Below are 22,392 nucleotides of genomic sequence, written 5' to 3' on the forward strand. Positions count from 1 at the left end.
GTTCTTTTATTAGGTATACAGTATTTTTTTAATTTTAAAACTTATTCTGCCAAGAACACTTAAGATATTTTTTAACATTTTTAACAAATTTCAACACGTACAATAGCTTCTTATTGACTATAGGTACAGTATTGTTCAGCTGATCTCTAGAGCTTATTCATCCTGCTGGAACACTAGCTCTCCCTTCCTTTTAGTTTAATTCTTTAAATTGCTTTCCTTTAATTAATTTTTGGGGGGTTGGAATAGCATTGTTTGTGGTACCTATTACAGAGGGCTAGCAGAACAAAGTCTGTGAGTCTCAAAGCCGTTGTTTAGTCAATCTCAGGGTTGAAAGGCAAAAAACAGGGCATCTAAAGTTACAAGAAGTGCAGACTTATCTATGATCCTTGTACTTTTGGATCTACATTTCCACCAGAGTCTTCCTCATTGTAAATATTCTCTGCCACTTGTCACACTTGCATGATATTGTCTTCTGACACAGAACAGATCACCCAAAGCTTCCAAAATTCCAAGAGAAATCAAATGTCTTAGCAGTGTGAACACCATGAATAAACAACTCTAATGGCCCATCTTCTACATTTTTTTGGGATGCCTTCTCTCCACTTTTACTTAAATCCCAGACAATCAGTCAGTGATCAGTACCACTGAAAGCCAAAACAGTCTCAATTTGAGGTGACCACCATTATCTGATTGAAAGGAATGCTACCTAAGTTTCAAAGTTCTCATATCCTAGGAGGCAACACTCTTGTCAACTGATCCTGTGGCAAAAATGAGCTCACCATATGGATTGAAAGAGAGGCAGTTCCCTACAGCAGTGTGAACAACTGAACAGCTTGGTTTGGAAGCATTGCTTGAATGAGTGTCCCAAAGTTTCTGATCATCAGCAACCAACTCAAACAGAGATTCATGGATCAGATGCCAGGAAACATCTTCTATTACACTATATGCTCCGTAAAAATGGTCTTCAAACCCACTACTTCTCCTTTTGAAACAGCACTGATGCCTCATAGGCAGATGGTGTGGTCATTGGAAGTGCTCAGTCAGTACCCACTGAGATTTGAGTTCCAGGAAAACCCATAGAATTCCTACTGATGCCCAAGAAGACTTAAGTCTGGGCTGCACTATTCAGAAAGGTCTGCCTTAGAAGAATGCTTTGTATAATCAAACAAGAACGTCACTGGATGGAGTCTTTGTTGCAATGATGCAAGGGTTTGGGGACATATAAGGAGCCCTGATTACTTTTCCTTCATGGTTGATCTGGATTTCTATTTTAACTTTTTCACTAACTGAACCAAAACCTTCAAATTCTCCTTTCTCATGGTCGCAGTCTGATGCATCAAACTGAGCATCATCATTAGGGAGCTGCACACCAAATAGACAAGATGGTTCTGTTCATGTGACATATGTGTCTCCAGGACAAGCCGAAATCTCTTCTTTCTTGTCTGGTTGCATCTGGAAGCCACTGTGCAATTAGGCTGGGCCATTCCAGTGTGGGTCATCACCAAATCATAAAGAAAAGGGACTTTTTTGTGCATATTTTGTACCCTTCATTGATCACACATTCTTCCACCACTTTGTTAAAGGCAGCTTCCTTGTCTTCCACAGCTGGCAGGCAAGCTGCAGGGATCCTGGGTCTAGCATTGTGGGAGGGGCAGGGAGGCTGCAGTTTTAAAAAATTTTTAATTGTGGTAAAATATGCATAACAAAATTTACCACTTTAATGATTGCTAGGTATATAGCTTAGTAGTGTTAAGTACATCCCAGTGTTGGCAACCCAATCTCCAAAACTTCATCTTGCAAAACTGAAAATCTGTACCCATTAAGCAACACCCCACTCCTCCTTTCTCAAAGCCTCTGGCAATCACCATTCTACTTTCTGTCTCCATGAATTTGACTGCTTTACGTAAGTGGAATCATACAGTGTTTTTCTATTTATGATTGATTTATTTCACTTTGCATAATGTTCCCAAGGTTCATTTGTGCAACTCTGTCCCTAAAGTTGTATTTGTGAAATGCATGAAGTTTGTATACCTTAAATAAAAAGTCTCTTGGTTAAAAAAATTTTAATTAATTAATTAAATAAAAATAAAATGCTGACACCAAATAAAAAACCCTCTCTCAAAATCAGCCTAATCAATGCTAATGCTTATCTATTTCCTTGCTAACAATTGCTTCCTTTTCACTCACTTCCTCTGAGTTCAATTTTCAGCTTCCCAAAATACATTTAGTGAAAATTTGCTTTAATAAGGGTCAGTGTATTATAAACTTAGCCTTAAAAGAAAAGCTCTATTTCTCTTCATCATGAATAATTTGAGTGCACACTTTTAAGTCAACAGTAATATTCCCCTGGGCACTTTGGAGATATCAGTCTGGCATATACTTCTGACCTAATTTACTAAACTGGCAAGAGGCTTTCTACCTATTTTTAAATTTTCTACCTAAATGGCATTTGTTTAATAGGAAACCCCCTTTTCTCTTTATAAAAATTTACACTGAGGCTTATATTTTATGTTTATGAGAATAGGTGTGGGTAGTTCTATGTATACATGTATATATACATGTGTGACATTTTAATTTTTATTGCTCTTATCAATTATATTTTCTGTACCTCTAGGAGTGTAAATGTGTTTGCATGTTTTGTTTTGATCAAATCCATTTTAATTTCTAAATAGAAAAAAACTTGGATTTTTAAAATTTAATTATGGAAAAAACCTCAGGCATTATCTCATCAAATATTACTTATTTTTCATTCTGGAATTCCTTTTAAACATATATGAGGTTTTTTCCATTCTCCATGTGTCATAGCTGTTTTTTCTATTTATTTATTTGTTTATTTTTTATTTGAGAGGTAGAGAAACAGAGAGAAAGGGATTTAAACAGAGATCTCCCATCAAAGGTTCACTTCCCAAATGCCTGGGAGCTGGAAACTCAACCCAGATCTCCTACCTGGGTGGCAAGGACCTAACTGTTTGAGTCATCACATGCTGCCTCCCAGGGTGTATATTTGCAGGAAGCTGAAGTCAGCTCGCGCTCTCTCTCTCTCTCTCTCTCCTTATACATAAACCAGGATTCAATCATGGGAGCTCTACTCTATAACCTAATATAATTTAACCACTTTCCAAAGGCCCCACTTCTAAACACCGTACTTGGATTAAGTGTTCTCTTAGTACCATGAACTTATAACTTTGGCATTTAAACTCCTATATGAGTCCAGGGATCAAATCATATTCAAGTCATAGCAGTAAGAAATATATGTATATCATTTCATACCAGCAATACTGAGTGTTCTGAAAGACAGAAAAATTGACTGATGCAGAATTTGATTTTTAGAATGGAATGCTGCTGTAACAAAATCCTAAAATATGTGGTATTGGCCTTGGGAATGAGCAGGAGGCAGTGATTTAATTGTCACAGGAGGCTGGAAAAATGGCAAGCAGTGTTATATAGTGGAAAAGCATTTGTTAAAATTGGCACCTGCAATAACACAGAAGACAGAACATGTATCTAATAAAGTTGTGAAGTTGGATGAGGTGATTTCAAAGCAGAGTGTTAAAAAGCTGGCTGCCTTAGCTGCATTTGAATGAGCACAAGAGAGCAGTGAGCTCAAAAAGAACTGCCTGGATTACACATAACATTGAAGAGAATATACAGTCAAGAAATGCTGAAACTTGTTCCGTGAAAATCGAAGTTGTTTTTCACCAAATCCCAATCTTAGAGAAAAAGCAAATCGAGACCACTGCCAGTCAAACACAACTTCTTTGGTCAGGGGGTATCTTTTCAGATCCCTCACCAAACTTCTCTTTCCACGCAAAGTGGATGAGCAGGTATAGCTCCCAAAATGCCTGTTGGTGGGATTTCTCCCAGCTACTTTCTTACATGGTTCAGTTTGTGTCTGCTACGATCTAAATGTTAGTGCTTCCCTACGACTCATGTTGGAGCCCAGTACCCAGTGTGCTGGTATTAAGAGGTGAGAGCCTTTGCAGGAGTGATTAAGTCATGAGCTCAGTGCATTATAGAAGAGGTTGAAGACAGCTGTCTTGTCTATCCCTCCATGGGGGGTCATGAAGTGCTCCTTTCCACCACGCCAGGACACAGAAACAAGGCACCAGCTACGAAACAGAGTGAGCCTTCATCGCACACCAAATCTGCAGGCACTTACTTGTCTTTCAAGCAATAAATTTCTGTTCCTTATAAATTACCCAATCTAAGGCATTTTGTTAGAGCAGCCTAAACAGACTAAGCCAACGTCCAAAGGCCCAACAACTAGGAGCACTCCTGCCCAAGGGCCAGAGAAAATAGGTGTCCTGGCTCAAGTAAAGAGAACAATTCACCTGCCTCCACTTTTCTGCTCTATGTAGATCATCAAAAGATTGGATGGGCTACCCCTTCCCTGCCCTCCACCCCTGACAGTGGTAAGAGTGATCAGTTCTTAACTCAGTCTACTGCTTCAAGGTTAATTTCTCTTTTTTTAAAAGATTTATTTATTTTTCACTTGAGAGTCAGAGTTACACAGAGTGAGAAGAGACAGAGAGAGAGAGGTCCTCCATCCAGTGGTTCACTCCCCAGTTGGCCGCAACAGCCAGAACTACACCAATCCGAAGCCAGGGGCCAGGAGCTTCCTCAGGGTCTCCCATGTGGGTGAAGGGGCCCAAAGACTTGGGCCATCTTCTGCTATCCCAGGCCATAGAAGAGAGCTGGATTAGAAGTGGAGCAGCCAGGACTAGAACTGGCGCCCATATGGGATGCTGGCGCTTCAGGCCAGGGCGTTAACCCGCTGCACCACAGTGTCAGCCCCCAAGGTTAATCTCTTCCAGAAATATCCTCAAGGACACACCCAGAAATATGTTTTACCAGCTATCTGGGCATATTTTAGTCCAGTCAAGTTAACAGTCACAATAACTGTATCTCACAGAGAATTCTGGGCGAGGCTTTAGGCATGCAACAGTAACTGGAATCAAATACATATAAAATCCATGCTTTTCTTTTGAAAAGCTATACTAGAAAAATCACCACAGATCCAGAGAGACTCTTTAACATATAAAAAGAGCTTTGGGTCTCAACTTTCTTTTTCTTTTTCTTTTTCTTGTTTTTTAAATTTATTTGAGACAGAGTTACAGACAAAGAGAGAAGGGGGTAGGGAGAGAGACAGAGAGAGAGAGAGAGACAGAGAGAGAGAGAAATGTCTTTCGTCTGCTGCTTCACTCCTCAAATGGCCACAACGGCCAGAGCTGGGCTAATCTGGGCCAATCGGAAGCCAGGAGCCATGAGCTTCTTCTGGGGTCATCCACGTGGGAGCAGGGGCTCAAGCACTTGGGCCATCTGCCACTGCTTTCCCAGGCCAAAAGCAGATAGCTAGATCAGAGGAGGAGGAGCCAGGACACAAACCAGTGCCTATATGGGATGCCAGCTCCGCAGGCCTATGCTGCAGCCCCGAGTTTCTACAAGCAGGAATCACAGTGTGGAATCATCTTAGCCACCAAGAACAGCACTCTTCAGAAATGGCGCAGGAACATGATGAAAAAGGAAGAGACTCCTTCCCCACCAGACAACACAGCAAAGAGTCATGGAGAAGCATAGGCAGCAAGTATTTACCAAGAAACAGAGCTGAACTCCCATCAAGGAACATCCCACAAGGTGGGAAGAACCTGGAAATATTTTCCTAACAAGTTTGGAAGTGCTGTGGATCAGTGATTCCTATATGCAATCATGCTCCTTTCCAAATAAGAGTGTTTACTATAGTAATGCTATCTTGTTCCACCATCCTATGCTAAATGTGTGAGTGCAGATATCTTATCCTTTATGTTTTTTGGGTCTTTGAATCAGAGACATGTTCAATGTGATTTAAGTTGTGCATCTTAAAAATCTGGTGTCATGATTAGTAAGAGGTGTTTGTTTGTTTGTTTGTTTGGAGGGGGGCAACGCTGTAGCACAGCGGGTTAAAGCCCTGGCCTGAAGCGCTGGCAGCCCATATGGTCACTGGTTCTAGTTGCGGCTGCTCCTCTTCTGATGCAGCTCTCTGCTATGGCCTGGGAAAGCAGTGGAAGATGACCTAAGTCCTTGGGACCCTACACCCATGTGGGAGACCTGGAAGAAGCTCCTGGCTCCTGGATTTGGATTGGCGCAGCTCCAGCCGTTGCGGCCATCTGGGGAGTGAACCAGCAGATGGAAGACCTCTCTCTCTGTCTCTACCTCTCTCTGTAACTCTGTCTTTCAAAAAAATAAAATAAATATTAAAAATGATGAAAAAAAGAGTTTTGGGGGTCTTGAAATAGAAATTAATATATTCTACATAGGGTTGATGAATGAATATTTGCAGGCTTAGATGGTAGGTTAGATTTAAAACATTTTTTTCCAACAGATTTTTCACTCTTTGCCCTTTCAGAGAGGCAAATATGTTGGGATTGGCCATACAGCTTCCTTTGGCCAAGGAAATGTTAGCAGACATCACAGAACCAGAGAGCAGAAAGGTGCTTGCATGACTAAACTGTGTTTTGCACTTCAGCTTTTCTCATCAGAACAAGTCTCAGGTAGCCACTGGTACTTATGACAGAAATGTAGAACAGACCTGAACCCAATTTGCAACTAAGAGCTGAGACAAGTTGATTTTAAATGATATCTGCCAAGTCCTAGTAGCTGTAAATAGGTGGAAATAAATGAAAGCTTCTTTGCTGCTTGCCACCAAATGTACAAGTGGTTGGCAGTGGACCAAAAGTCAATTAATACAGGAAGGTTTTCTCAGATCAAGAATCTCAAGTGTGAACTGCTTCTTCTCTTCTATAGCACCTGTGATTGACCTCTTTTATGTCAATAAGTATATTTCACTTTCAGAGGGCTAACTCGTTCATTTTTAATTTCCCTTTTCTTTTATATACATCCTATTGTTCTTTATTTTATTCTTTTATATCTATAATCCTTTACATTTGCTTATTTTTTTTTTTTTTTGACAGGCAGAGTGGACAGTGAGAGAGAGAGACAGATAGGAAGGTCTTCCTTTTGCCATTGGTTCATCCCCCAATGGCTGCTGCGGCCGACGCACCATGCTGATCCGAAGCCAGGAACCAGGTGCTTCTCCTGGTCTCCCATGCGGGTGCAGGGCCCAAGCACTTGGGCCATCCTCCACTGCACTCCCGGGCCACAGTAGAGAGCTGGACTGGAAGAGGGGCAACCGGGACAGAATCTGGCGCCCCAACCGGGACTAGAACCCGGGGTGCTGGTGCCGCAGGTGGGGGATTAGCCTATAGAGCTGCGGCTACGGCCTACATTTGCTTATTTTTATACACTCAGACTTCTTCATAGTTTCTAGGATATTCTCTTTTTGCCAGCATTGCTCTTATAGTGTGGTTTGTTTCCTGTTATACCTTAGACTGTTTATGTTATATTTAGTAGATAACACTTGCTCTATGGTAATACACAAGAACTAGATTATGATATTGCTTCTAAAGGAAATTTTTCACTTGCTTCTTTCTAGCCCCAGAGAGTTCAACGTTGTTAGATGAGCAGTTTCCATCCAGTAGGTTCTGCATTTTGATCTGTACTCTCCACTCTACATCCATAATTTTTATAAAATCAAGAGGGATTAGCTAAATCATGTTGAAAGAAGTTTTCAGATTCCCAAATTCCTGTAAAAGATTATGTTTGTTTCTTAGGTCACTTAGGCATTATGGTCTGGTGCCAGCACAACTATAGACACTTCAATTTAGTATTATAAATTGAGCTTTTTCTTTTTTTCATTTTTATTTTAGTTTTTAACAGATTCTATGTGATTTGTAGATACAAATTGAAGAACATAATGTTATTCTCTTCCTCCCACCCTCTTCTCCCTCTCTCTTTCCCATTTCTCTATAAATAGTGTTTTGAATTAAAGATATCTTCTGTAGAATGATTAACTGAAAAAGGAAAGTTATATTAGTTGCCTATAAACATAATCAATAATCTAAACATAAGTGGCAAATAAATGGATTTACTAAAGTGATCTGATTGATAAGTAAAGTTAATACTGCAGGGGTAACAAGAAGAGCACTACAGGAATGGGCATCTGGCTCAGTAGTCAAGATGCTGCTTGGGACACCCAAATCCATATCAGAGTCCTTTTGTCTCAGCTCTGCATCAGTCCAAACTTCCTGCTGGTGTGCACCCTGGGAGGCCGCAGGTGATGGCTCAAGTACTCTGGTCCTTACCACTTACATGGAAAATTCAGACTGAGTTTCAGGTTCCTGGCTTCAGCCTGGTCTAGTCCTAGCTGTTATAGGCTTTTGGGAAGCATACCAGTGGATGGGAGATCCCTTGCTCTCTTTCTCTTACTGCCTTTCAAATAAATTAAAGAAATAAAAAATTTAAAAATAAGAACACTGCCAACATCTTACACTACAAATTATTTTAATATCACTTTTAAATTATGCATTTAAAGAACTTCATCTAAGTGTGTATTATGTATTCCATGTGTTTCACTTGGAATTATTTGTTGATTGGATGAATTAACAAATAGATTATTTCATATGTATGTTTATGTATAATACAGTTATTATAGAAAAGTAAAGGAATATAGTATGTGGAAAATGTATACAGGAACAAAAAGTGCATAGGAGTAATAGAAATGACAGACAGATTCAAGATGTCTGCACTGTAGCTATGTGACTTAGAGCAGACTACTTAACCTCTTTAAACCTCATCTTCCTCACTTACAAGGTATTAAAAAATCTTTGCTCAGTATAAGATCACAGAATAAAATAAATATATATGAAAACATTTTGAAAAGCATAAGGTACAACATTTCTGATGACAGTATTGAGAGTTCTGGTAATTGATTTCACAAAGCAGTGAACAAGCATGCAAATGTGTTGGTAATACAAGAGTTATTAAGCCTACCTAATAATTGAAATTACTTCTAAAACTTTGGTTATGTTCTGATTTTAAGATTTTCAGGTGGTCTGTAATGGATCAAATGTTTCATTTGTAGTATAACGAAATGTTTACAGAAAGAACTTTTTCATTAAAGTATTTTTAGAAAAAAAAAAGAAAAGCATAAGGTACAATATTGTTCTAGAAATAGTATTTGTGCTTAAATAAATATACATGAAAATGAAGTTCTCTAGTACAAAAGAGAGGAATATATTAGACAGGATAGGATACAATAATGAAGAGACCCAAATGGATAATACCCTTAAACAAAACAAATTCCTCTCTCATCTAGAAGGCCATGTAGATGGTTCATGAGTAATCTGGTGGCTCAATGGTAGAGTTCAGACTTCTTATATCTTATTTCCCTTTCATTCCTAATAGGTGGTTTCCAATTTATGGGGAAAAAATGGGTAACTCTAATTTCCACCACATCTGATTTTTCAACCAGCAGAACAAAGGATGAAAGGGAGGAGGAGTGACACATCCTTTTAAGAATGTAAATAAGAAGCTTCTGGGACACTTTCCTCACCTTCTATTGGACATGACCTAGAACATAACCAATTCTATTTGCAAGGGAGATTAAGAAACCATGGTGTCATCTTAGTTCATGGAATTTTAAGGAACCTAGAATAGTCAAAACAATCTTGAGAGAGAACACATAGAAGGAATCACACTTGTCAAGTTCACAACTTATTACAAAGCTACAGCATCAAGGCAATGTGATACTACCATAAGGATACTCATGGAGATGAATGGAATAAAACTGAGAGTCTAGAAATGAGTCTTTACACTTACAAGCAATTAAATTTCAAAAAAGTATCAATGTAATTAAATGGGGAAGTGGAAAAAAGTACTTTGAACAAGTGGTCCTACAACTGAATATTCACATACAAGAGAAATAAATTGGGTGCTTTCCTATACCATACAAAAAAATAAATCAAAAGAGGTCAAAGACCTAAACTGAAGAGCCGAAACTATAAAACTCTGTAAAGGAAACCTAGGTTTAAATATCTGTGACCTCAGATAAAGCAGTATGTGCAAGCACAAAAGAAAAAATATACAAACTGGACAACAACAAAACTAAAGACTTTTTGCCTCAAAGCACACCATCAAAGAACTGAAAAAGCATTCAAAGAATAGGACAAGGCCGGCGCCGCGGCTCACTAGGCTAATCCTCCGCCTAGCGGCGCCAGCACACCGGGTTCTAGTCCCAGTCGGGGCGCCGGATTCTGTCCCGGTTGCCCCTCTTCCAGGCCAGCTCTCTGCTGTGGCCAGGGAGTGCAGTGGAGGATGGCCCAGGTGCTTGGGCCCTGCACCCCATGGGAGACCAGGAAAAGCACCTGGCTCCTGGCTCCTGCCATCGGATCAGCGTGGTGTGCCAGCCGCAGCGCGCCGGCCGCTGCGGCCATTGGAGGGTGAACCAACGGCAAAGGAAGACCTTTCTCTCTCTCTCTCTCTCTCACTGTCCACTCTGCCTGTCAAAAAAAAAAAAAAAAAAAGAATAGGACAAAATTTTTTGCAAATCATCTGTCTGATAAGGCCCTAGTATCTCAAACATAGAGAGAACACTTACAACTTAATAATAAAAAAGAACTTCTAATTTAAAAATTGACGAATGATCGGGAAAACATTTCTCCAAAGAAGATACACAAATGGTCAATAAGCAAATGAAAAGATTCTCAACATCAGTGACAGTCAGAGAAAAGTAAAACAAATCACAGTGAGTTTACACTTCATACACATTAAGATATCTATAATAAGGCCAGCGACATGGCTCACTTAGCTAATACTCTGCCAGCAGTGCTGGCACCCCGGGTCCTAGTCCCAGTTGGGGTGCCGGGTACTGGTCCCGGTTGCGTCTTTTCCAGTCTAGCTCTCTTCTGTGGCCTGGGAGGGCAGCAGAGGATGGTCCAAGTGCTTGGGTCCCTGCACCTGCATGGGAGACCTGGAGGAAGCACCTGGTTCCTGGCTTCAGATTGGCGCAGCACCAGCCACGGCAGCCATTAGGGAAGTGAACCAACGGAGGGAAGACCTTTGTCTCTCTCTCTGTCTATAACTCTACCTGTCAAATTAAAAAAAAAAAAAGATATCTATAATAAAATGACAACAAGAAGTGTCACTATTTTGTAGAAGTGGAAAAACTGGAAGTTTCCTAGGCTGTGATAATGTACAGCGGTGTAGCCATTTCAGAAATAGTCTGACAGTTCATCAATTAAAACACAGAGTGGCCACATAATCCAACAATCACATTCATAGGTACATCACACAAAAACTTATACATGATATTCAGAATAGCATTAACATTACAGCTCCAAAATGGAAAAACCTCCATGTTCATCAACTGATGAATGGAGAAGCTAAATACAGTATGTGAAAATAATGTAGAGGCTGGTGCTGTAGCACAATGGGTTAAGCCACTGCCTGCAGTGCCAGCATCCTGTATGGGCACAATTTGAGTCCTGGCTGCTCCACTTCCAATTCAGCTCCCTGTTACTGTGCCTGGGAGGGCAGTGGAACATGGCCCAAGTGTTTGGGTCCCTGTAGCCATGTGGAAGACCTACAGGAAGCTCCAAGTTCCTAGCTTCAACCTGGCCCACCCCAGTTGTTGTGGCCATTTGCGGAGTGAACCAACAGATGGAAGATATCTCTCTCTTTCACTGTCTCTCCTTCTCTCTAACTCTGAATTTCAAATAAATAAACAAATCTTAAAAAAAAAGAAAACAATGTAACATTATTAGCCACAAAAGTAAAAGAAGTATTCTTTTCACAACATGGATGGATCTTGAAAAATTGTCGTAACCACAAAGGATCATATCAGAATCGATAAATTTATAGAGACAGAAAATAGACCTAAGTAGTTGGGTACCTGCCACCCATGTGGAAGATACAGGTTGAGCTCCCAGCTCCTGGTTTCTGTATTTGGGAAGTGAACCAGCAGGTGGGAGCTTTCTCTCTCTCTCTCTCTCTCTCTCTCTCTCTCTCTCTCGGCTAATCAAATAAATAAATAAAGGTTATATTAAAAGTCCCTATTATCATTATTGAATTAATGTGATATTATAAGAAGAGCAATGAAGTAAAATATTAGTTAGATGATAGTATTGGCTCTATCTTTTAATGTGGGTGGCAGGAACTCAGTTACTAGAGCCATCATCACTCTTCCTCCCAGGGTTAGAAAGCTGGGGTCGGGAGGCAGCTATCAACACCAGGACACTCTGATGTAGGACTCAGACATCTTGACCACTGAACCAAATGTCTGCTCTGATACTGAAATATAGTATCAAAGGCTTGATACTAAAGCCCACAAAGACACCACAAATTATTACATATTGAAACTGTCTTATAGAAATAAATGTGATATTCCATACACGTATTTCATTACTTCTGCTTAAAAATGATCTGTAATCATATTTGTTCTATAGAACATTTTGTGTTACATTTATATTTAGCCATTTATGACTTAATCTTCATCATTTTTATTTCTCTTATTAAAGATTTATTTATTTGAAAGAGTTACAAAGAAGGTGAGGCAGAGAGAGAGAGAGAAAGAGAACAATTGAATCTGCAACTCTTTATAGTTTATTATGTTTTTACTGAAATAAGATTTATTGGGGCTGGCACTCTGGTGCAGTGGGTTAAGCTACTGTCTGCAGTGCCATATGGGTGCCAGTTCAAGTCCCAGCTGCTCCACTTCTGATCCAGCTCACCTGGGAAACCAGTGGAGACAGCCCAAGTGTTTGGGCCCCTGCACTCATGTAGGAGACCTGGAAGAAGCTTCTGACTCCTGACTTCAGCCTAGCCCAGTCCCAGTTGTTGCAGCCATTTGAGGAGTGAACCAGCAGATGGGAGTGTGCTCTCTCTCTCACTCTCTCTCTCTCTCTCATAAATAAATAAATCTTTTTACAAAAAAGCACTCAAAATATTTTATTAAAAAGTGAAATAAGATTTACCTAACTAAAAAAGGAAGTCTGATGGGCTATAAGTGGTTACTGTTGAGACAAAAAATAGAAGAAATTAAAATTATTGAATATGAAATCAAGTCAAGCCAGTATCTTTATTTAAGAAATTATCATAATTTTATAAAAGAAAAACACCCTAGATGAACTGATACCAGGTATATTATGTGAGAGTTATACTAGAGTCTATTCACTTAACTGACTGAGATTAAATAATTCCAGAGGGTTGTTCTATTCTGGCCTTACAGCTACAATATAGTACTATGATTTTGCCTTTGCTATGGTTTGAATGTTGGTGTTCTCTCCCAAATTCATTGTTGGAACCTAATACCTGATGTGATGATATTAAAAGATGGATACTTTGAAGAGCAATTTAATCACGAGGGTTGCCCCTCATGCATGGGATTAGTGTTCTTCTAAAGGAGGCATGCAGGAGCTCCCTGGCCTTCTCTGCAGAAGAGGGAGCCCTCGACAGACACTGTCTCTGCTGACTTCTTGATCTTGGACATCTCAGCCTCCAGAACTATGAACAATAAGTTTCTGTGGTTTACAAGTTTCCCACGTAACTTATTTTCTTATAACAGCCCAAATAGACTATCACTGGATCAAGTATCATTGCCTGCATCTGTGGAAATTAATCAAAGAATTAATTTAGACTAACACTTAGACTTCTCAAACTTTAGACAGCATGAGAATCACCCGTGAGTTTGTTAAAATAATCGTCCCTAAACCTCAGCCCCAGAAAGTTTGATTCAGTCTACCTGTGACTGGGGCCAATAAGCCACAGTAGAAAATGCACCACAGGTGTTGGAGATTGAGCAAATCTACAGACCACATTTTTTTAAAACATTGCCCTAGGCTGAGATGATTTTCTTTTTAGCCTTCCAGCCACTAACAAACCATTGGCTAAGTAATATACCTCCAGATGGCTAAAAGGAAGAGAAAACTCATTTTATTATCTGTTATTTTAGGAGGACAAAAAAGTTTGTGATGAAATGAGTTGATTTTAAGGTGCTTCTCCATTTTTTTAAAAAAATTATTTATTTATTTGAAAGGCAGAGATGCAGAGAGAAGGGAGAGAGACAGAGATCTTCTATCCACTCCCCAAATGGCCTCAACAGCCAAGGCTGGCCTGGCTAAAGTCAGAAGCCAGGAGTTTCTTCTGGGCCTTCCATATGGGTTCAGGGGTCCAAGTTCCTGGACCATCTTCCACTGCTTTTCCAGGTGCTTTAGCAGGATAGGAAATGGAGCTGCTGGGACTCAAACTGGCACCAAAAATCATATCTACACTTCAGGCAAAGTCTTAACCTTCAATGCCACTATGCCGGCACCCAGGTGCTTCTTTGAAAAACTATGCAATTCGGGACATGCTCAAGCTGACTTACCTCAAACAGTAGAGTTAGAAACATACCAGGGGATTCCAATTCAATCCCATCGAGGTAGCATGTACCAATGCCATCTCACTAGTCCCAGTGATCAATTTCTGTTCACAATTGATCGTAATGATAGGACTAAGAACCAAAGGGATCACATAAACAAGAATAGTGTCTGCAAATACTAGCTGATATAATCAAAAAGGGAGAGAATGATCCAACATGGGAAGTGAGATACACAGCAGACCCATAGAATGGCAAATGTCCTAACAGCACTCTGGCCTCAGAATCAGCCCTTAAGGCATGCGGATCTGGCTGAAATGCCCATGAGAGTATTTCAGGCATGGAAAGCCAAGACACTCTGGGGGAAAAAAAACCTAAATGAAAGATCTCCGTGAGTGAGATCCCAGTGGAAAGAATGGGTCATCAAAGAAGGAGGTACCTTTCTCTGAAGGGAGGAAAGAACTTCCACTTTGACCATGGCCTTGTCTAAAAATGATCAGAGTCAGTGAACTCAGGGGGCTTCCATAGCCTTGGCAGCTCATGACAAGAGCCTAGGGTGATTACTGATGCCATAAACAAGAGTGTCAATTTGTTAAGTCAACAACAGGAGTCACTGTGCACTTACTCCTCATGTAGGATCTTTGTCCTTAGTGTGCTGTACATTGAGATTTAATGCTATAACTAGTACTCAAACAGTATTTTTCACTTTATGTTTCTGTGTGGGAGCAAACTGTTGAAATCTTTAATGTATGCTAAACTGATCTTCTGTATATAAAGAGAATCGAAAATGAATCTTGATGTGAATGGAAGGGGAGAGGGAGTGGATAAGGGGAGGGTTGCGGGTTGGAGGGACATTATTGGGGGGAAGCCATTGTAATCAATATTCTGTACTTTGGAAATTTATATTCATTAAATAAAAGTTAAAAAAAACTATAGGAATGTCTCTGTGTAACTCTGACTTTCAAATAAATAAATAAATCTTAAAAAAATCTATAGGAATGTTGTTCTCTGATTAAGAATATACTTTGATACCTCAAATTGAATTTTGGGACTCCACTCTCAAAAACAGTTCTTAAATCAGAAAGCAAGGGATCTAAGAATGGAATTCTCCATTTGAACTTCACTGCCAGAGCCAGGGACCTGGAACAGAACCCAGTCTCCCATAGATTGGCGGAGACTGAATTACTTATTACCACCGCCTCCCAGGTTCTGAATTAGCAAATAGCTAGAGTCAGGAACTACAGCTGGAAATCAAAGCCAGGTATTCCAATATGAGATGGGTATTTTAATGCTTGCTTCAAGTCTTGCTATATTTTTAGAAACATATTCACTCTCTTAAATATAGTTTTGAATTTCTTTTGGACTTTAAAAAGTTATTCATGTTTTTAACAGATTTTATTGTTTGTTTTCTGAATTTATGCAATATGAAAATAGAAAATGCTAATTTCATTAATAAAAGTATAATTTGAAGAAACTTCCTTTATTCTGAAGGTCTGACAGTTCTGAACTATCTTGATTTTCTAGTTTCTTTTACTTTTTTCTCAGAAAAAAATTAAAATTATTTCTATCTGAAAGAGCTGAAAGAAATTTGCTAAACATCACCATTTACTTGAATCACTCAAGAGCAGTTAGAGCATTCTAGAATCAATCCCTGCCCCATTAAAAACAGATTTTTTTTTCTCTCCTTACCTTGATCTACTTCTACCTTATGTTAACCACTTTAAGTTGTCAGACTTGGGTTTTATTTTTAGTTTTAACTTTTCTGCCAAGTCATTTCATTCAGTAAATACTCATTAAGGAGCCACTGTCCAAGTAAAGTTGCACCAAATGCCTTGGGAGAGGATGGAAGAAAAGAAGTGAAGCAGGGAGGGAGAAAAGGAGGGAGAAAGGGAGAGAAAACAAGGATAAAAAAAGAAAGGAGGGAAATGCGGGTACAAGTACAGACTCTTGGCTAACCGTTGTATGTATTATCCAGTTCTCTATGTACTTACGGCTCTACCCTTCATAAGCTACCTGACTCAATTTCCTCTCATTGTAATACAAGAGTGTATTTGTTACTTTCATGTGTTAACTTGATGAGGCTAACATGCATGGTAAAAATGATTTCTGAATCCATGGGTTTGTTTCCAGAAAAGACTAACATTTGAACTGACAGACTGAGTAAAGAAGATCACCCTCATCAATGCAGGTGGGAATCATCCAATTCTTTGAGGGTCTGGAAAGAACAAAAAGGTAGAGAATGATTCCTGCTTGAGCCAGGACACCCGTCTTCTCTTGCTCTTAGACATTATTAGTATTCCATTCCAACTGGGATGTATACTGTTGGCTCCCCTGACTCTCATGTCTTTGGGTTCAGACTAGAAACACACCCACTTCTTTGGTTCTCCAGCTTGTTAGCAGAACTTTGGACTTCTCAGCCTCCATCATGGTGTGAGCCAACCCTTCCTAATCAAGTTCTTTCCATATATCCAATCAGTTAAATCACCAAAGACTTAGTTATAGCTACAACTTGCTGTATTGTTTTACACCTTGCTAAATATCTGCTATACTTTGTCAGCTAGCAGTCCAGAGAATATATCTTATTGAACTCAATTTTTTATCACTATGATCAATAATATGTGTCTCGGATGCAGTGATCAATTTAAGGTCAGAATATACTTTTCCTTAGTTTCCTTAGGGTAGGCTGTTCTCTCTGTATTTGTTTTCTGTTGCTGTTACAACAAATTCCCATAAACTTGGCGACTGGAGACAACATAGTGGATTAGCTTCCATTTCTGTAGTTCAGAAGCCTGACACAAAATTACAAGATTTTTAACATGAAGATTTTGGCAAAGCTGTATTCTTTCTGGAACCTTTGGAGGACGATTCATTTCTTTGCCTTCTCCATTGTCTGGAAGCCATTTACATTCTTTGGCAAATAGTCCCCTTTTTTCCATCTTCAAAGCTATTCTTCCATAATCATACCACCCTCTTATCATAGCCAGAAAACTTTCTTTTACCTTCAAGGGTTTTGTGTGATTAGATCGGACTCAACTGGAAAATCCAGGATAATCTTCCCATCTCTAAGTCTTTAGCACTGGTCACACCTGCCAAGTTCCTTTTGCCCTTTAAAGCAATACACTCACAGGTTCAGAGATTACAACATGAGCATATTTTGGGTTCAATTATTCTGCCTTCCACACTGCCAGTCCACAGATGACTCTAAAACATGGTTTTGATCTATTATATGTCTATGTTTATCATTAGAGAACATTAGTAAGCATGTGAGACACTTTTACATCATATTCTACGATCAGCTTCCAAGTTCTTATTTTATTTCTAAGAATATCTTGACAGAAAACACTGAATAAAACTGGACTTTTAACATTATCCTTCTTAACCTCCTTAGTGTTTGGATTTCTTTGACTTGGGCATTACTAATTTTAACAAAACTTTTTATGTTATTGCACACCAGCTTTGTGATCTTAATGAATTTGTTTAGACACTCAAGTTTAGTAGCTGCCCCTGTCTAAATGGAACAAAGATTTTGTAAATAATAATTGCTGCCATATATTCACCTCTATTATGAGTTTCATATTCATTATTTCATTTATGTTTGAATGAAATTAATCTACTATCCCCACTTTCCAAATGAGGAGACTTAAATTGCCATTTTCAAAGAATGAGTAAGGGGGCCAGAGCTGTGGCACAGTGGGTTAAGCAACCGTCTGTAACACTGCCATCCCACACGGGCACCAGTTACAGTCCCAGATGCTCCACTTCTGATCCAGCTCCTTGCTAATGTGCCTGGGAAAGCAGTGGATGATGGCCCATGTGCTTGGGCTCTTGCACCCACATGGGAGAACCAGATGAAGTTTCTGGCTCCTGGCTGCAGCCTGGCCCTGCCCGGCTAAAAATAGGTCTCTCTCCCTATCTTGCCCTCCCTCACTGTAACTCTGACTTTAAAATAAATAAATAAATCTTTTAAATAAAAATGAGTAAGTAGCAGACAGATCATTCAAATGTGGATCTTTCTGACTCAAATGCATAATCTTTCCACTATATCCTAAAAATGGCCATTTTCATTAAGTAAACTATCTGTAGAGATGCACTATTATTTCCTGCACATTTTTTGAATCCTAAATGCTCTAGAAAATATATCTAATGTATTAAGTAGTAGCCCCAAGTCACTAATAATTTAGAAATGCATAATTGACACAGTTTAAGAGGGCCAAATCAAGAATACTGGCAGGGCCAGTATGGTATGTTAAATCTCTATCTGAGGCACCGGCATCCCGTATGGGCACCAGTTCTTGTTCTGGCTGCTCCTCTTCTGATCCAGTTCTCTGCTATGGCCTGGAAAAGCAGTAGAAGATGGCCCAAGTGCTTGGGCCCCTGCACCTGCATGGGAGATCCAGAAGACCCTCCTGGCTTGGCTTCTGGTTGGCCCAGCTCTGGCTGTTGTGGTAATGATAAAGTATTTTTACAAAATCACTACTTTCTTCATTGTGGGTTAATTTTTTTTAAGATTTATTTATTTGAAAGGCAGAATTAGAGAGAGGCAGGGCAAGAGAAAGAGAGAGAGTAAGAGAGAGAGAGAGAGAGAGAGAGAGAGAATCTTCCACTGCTGGTTCACTACCTAAATGGCCACAATAGCCAGAGTTGGGCTGATTGGAAGCCAGGAGCCAGGAGCTTCTTCCAGGTCTCCCATGTGGGTGCAGGGGCCCAAGCACTTGGTCCATCTTCTACTGCTTTCCCAGGCCATAGCAGAAAGCGGAATCAGAAGTGGAGCAGCTAGGTTCGAACCAGCATCCAATGGTATGCCAGCACTGCAGATGGTGGCTTTACCTACTACGCTACAGTGCCTGCCCCTGTGGGTTAATTCTTACTTGACATAAACCTACTGTATGGTCTGTGCTATCCCATTGCTTAAAGATACCTCGAAGACTATATTATAAAGAATGCCTCGTGTAATGTTTCAATCCATCCTGGAATTTAGAGGTGTTCTTTAAGACCTGCCATTACATTGTTCTAAAACTCTTTGTGAGCTGTTTAAATCTTTTTTGATATATCAGCCAAAAATAAAGAGGATTGTCCAAACAGAAAATCTGAATAATTCAGTCCTCTCTTGGGAGAAAACAAAGGAATCTATCTCTTTGCAGAATCACTGGATCATTGCACAACTCTCCATTTGAGTAGTATGGGTTGTTTTTTTTTTTTTTTTTTTTTTTTTTTTTTTTTTTTTTTTTTGACAGGCAGAGTTGAACAGTGAGAGAGAGACAGAGAGAAAGGTCTTCCTTTTCCATTGGTTCACCCCCCAATGACTACTGAGGCTGCCGCGGGTGCACCTCGCTGGTCCGAAGCCAGGAGCCAGGTGCTTCCTCCTGGTCTCCCATGTGGGTGCAGGGCCCAAGCACTTGGGCCATCCTCCACTGCACTCCCGGGCCACAGCAGAGAGCTGGCCTGGAAGAGGAGCAACTGGGACAGGATCCAGCGCCCTGACTGTGACTATAACCCGGTGTGCCGGCGCCACAGGCAGAGGATTAGCCTATTGAGCTGCAGTGCTGGCCGAGATGTATAGATTTCTAAGGCATATGGGCATAAAAAAATTCTTTATATGCTAGATGAAACTGATGTGAAGTAAAAAATATCAAATATATAACATTATGATCAATGTTTCAATTTTTTCATTCAGAGAAAAAGATCATCATGTTAGAAATGACTTAGCTTTATGTTACTATGTTATTTTAGAGTTGAGAAAGGACCCAGAGGCTGTTTAAACATGTCCTTTTTTATGTTTTTAAATCAGCTTTGACTCTATCAATAAATACAAACCAATATTTATTATAAATATTACATATATGATATACATGGATCAAATCATATATTTGTGAATCAAATATATATGGATCAAATTATGGTTGATGGGATATATATATATCAAATCAAGGCTGATAATGACAGATTTTTGGGATTAGCCAACTCTTTCTTAGAAAAATTTACCACCATATAGACATATTCCATTTTTAAATAACTAGGATCCAGGGTTAGCATTGTGCATAGCAGGTTAAGCCTCCACCTGCAATGCCAGCATCCCATATGGGTGCCAGTTCGAGACCTGGATGCTCCACTTCTGATACAGCTCCCTGTTAATGCACTTAGGAAAGCAGCACAAGTCCTTGGTCCCCTGCACCCACGTGGGAGCCTGGAGCTTTTTCCTGGTCTCCTGGCTTCCACCTGGCCCAGGCATAGCCACTTGGGGAGTAAACTTGCAGATGGAAGATTCTCTGTCTTTCCTCTCTTCTCTGTCAAGTAAAAATCAATCAATCAATCTTTTAAAAAAGGCTTTGCAAGTGAAATTGACACTTTGAGATGCGAGGATTTTGAACAGCCCTTGTCTCTGCTGTTGAGGAACAGGTTTTTGTTGTTGTTGTTCATACTATTTATTGAACTCCTTATTAGTGTAGAGTTAATTTTATGTGTATAAAGTTAATTGAAAAAAGATCTTTTTAAAAAATAAGAATGAGAATAGGAGAGGGAGGAGGAAGAAGGATGCAAGTACAGGCGGGAGGAACTACTATGTTTCTAAATTTCTATAATGAAATGCATGAAGTTTGTATACCTCAAATAAAAGGTTTCTAGGTTTAAAAGGGGGGGGCTTTGCTCATATTGTGTCATTAAAAAATAATAATTAGGATCCACAGAATATACTACCAAAGATTTTTTCCTTTTTTCTTTGCTATGATCCCATACCTTACTTGTTAGATTCCCTTGATTTTTTTTTTATTCAAATCAGTTTAGCTCTATTATCAGTTAATGAGAACCTACAATAGGGTAGACTGACATTAACCTTCAGAGGGCTGACAGCATTCAAAGCATTTTATGTGCCCTTCTGAAGAATAAGAGGACAGAAAGAAGTAAACTAGATTAATCATTCATAGGTTTCATATTCATGTGAAAAATAAACTTCCTGAAACTCATACAGCAGTAGTTAAAATTTTGTTTAATTTTTTTTATTTAAACGCCTTTATTTTACACAATTCAATGAAGTCCCCAAAACTCCTTACTATTTTATAATAGATTTGCTTCTTCTATTTATGTTAGCTATCTCTAACCGATACAAGCATTTGCTTTTCAGTCCCTGAAATCTAATTATCTTATTTTTACAGTGAGAAAATGCAGGCTTACAGAGATTAAAGAACTTGGTCAAGGTTACCCAGCTAGTTAGTGGCACTGAGCCAGAGTCAAAATCAAATATACCTGGGGTTTTTTTTTTTGAACAGTACTGTTATTCATTTCACTATTTTGTCATTGTCCTTATCCGACTCTAACATTTGTCTGAAATAAAAGCCTCTCAGTTTTTTTTAAGCTATAAAAACTGCATCATGGCACTTAGAATTTTTATTCATATCCCAAGTTTCAAAATATCATTAGCAGATTAGGCATTTTACTATATGCTATTTTGGTGTTTGCACCACTCCTCCGCCTTTCCACTGTCTTTTAGCTGTTCAGAGAGCTGGTAAAGGGAGAAGGGAATTTTAAAGTTACATCAGAGAAAAGAATGAAGGGTTTAGAGAGGTGATCAGGGATGAGGGATAGTGGAATGATTGGAGAGACTAACTGTAGAGGACCTGTAGAGAAGAAAGAAAAAGTTGCGACAGTAGCTGCTGAAGATCAAAGATAGGCAAGGTTGAGAAACAGAGAGCCAGGTCACCACTCACTGTTCTTTTAGGGGAGGTGCTGGGTCCATGCCTGTGTGATTTGCTGATTCCACTCAGACTTCAGGCAAATTTTCTTTTCGGTTTGCGTCGCCAGAACCATACAAAATTGTGAAGTAGGCAAAGTTATCTTGGAATTCTCCATTGCACTGTCTTCATTCAACTCTATATTAAAAACACAGAGCTTTTTCTTCTTTCTCTTGTTCATCCCAGGCTGAAAACTGATGCTCTTTTGACACCTTAGGTTTAATTCTTATTCTCTCCTAGAGTAGTTAGACTTGAACTCCTAATTCTTAACTGTTGAGCACAAAAGCCTCTATGAAAAGGATTGTTTAAACATCCATGAGCAGAGAGGGAAATTATTAGGTGAAGGGATCCTTCCTAGAGAGTCTCTAATTTCAAAACCAACTCTGATTTTATGTAAAGCCCAACTCCTTCATATTGATCCTAATTTCCAAAGTGCTTAGA

At 39.4% G+C, this 22,392-nt stretch overlaps 1 pseudogene; it reads right to left on the reverse strand.

Moving 5' to 3' along the window:
- Nucleotides 1-244: 244 nt before the first annotated feature.
- On the reverse strand, nt 245-21,956 carry LOC103348372 (histone-binding protein RBBP4 pseudogene; annotated as a pseudogene).
- Between the last annotated feature and the right edge of the window lie 436 nt (nt 21,957-22,392).

This window comes from Oryctolagus cuniculus, chromosome 11 (assembly GCF_964237555.1).
Source record: "Oryctolagus cuniculus chromosome 11, mOryCun1.1, whole genome shotgun sequence".
NCBI classification, from domain to species: Eukaryota; Metazoa; Chordata; class Mammalia; order Lagomorpha; family Leporidae; genus Oryctolagus; species Oryctolagus cuniculus.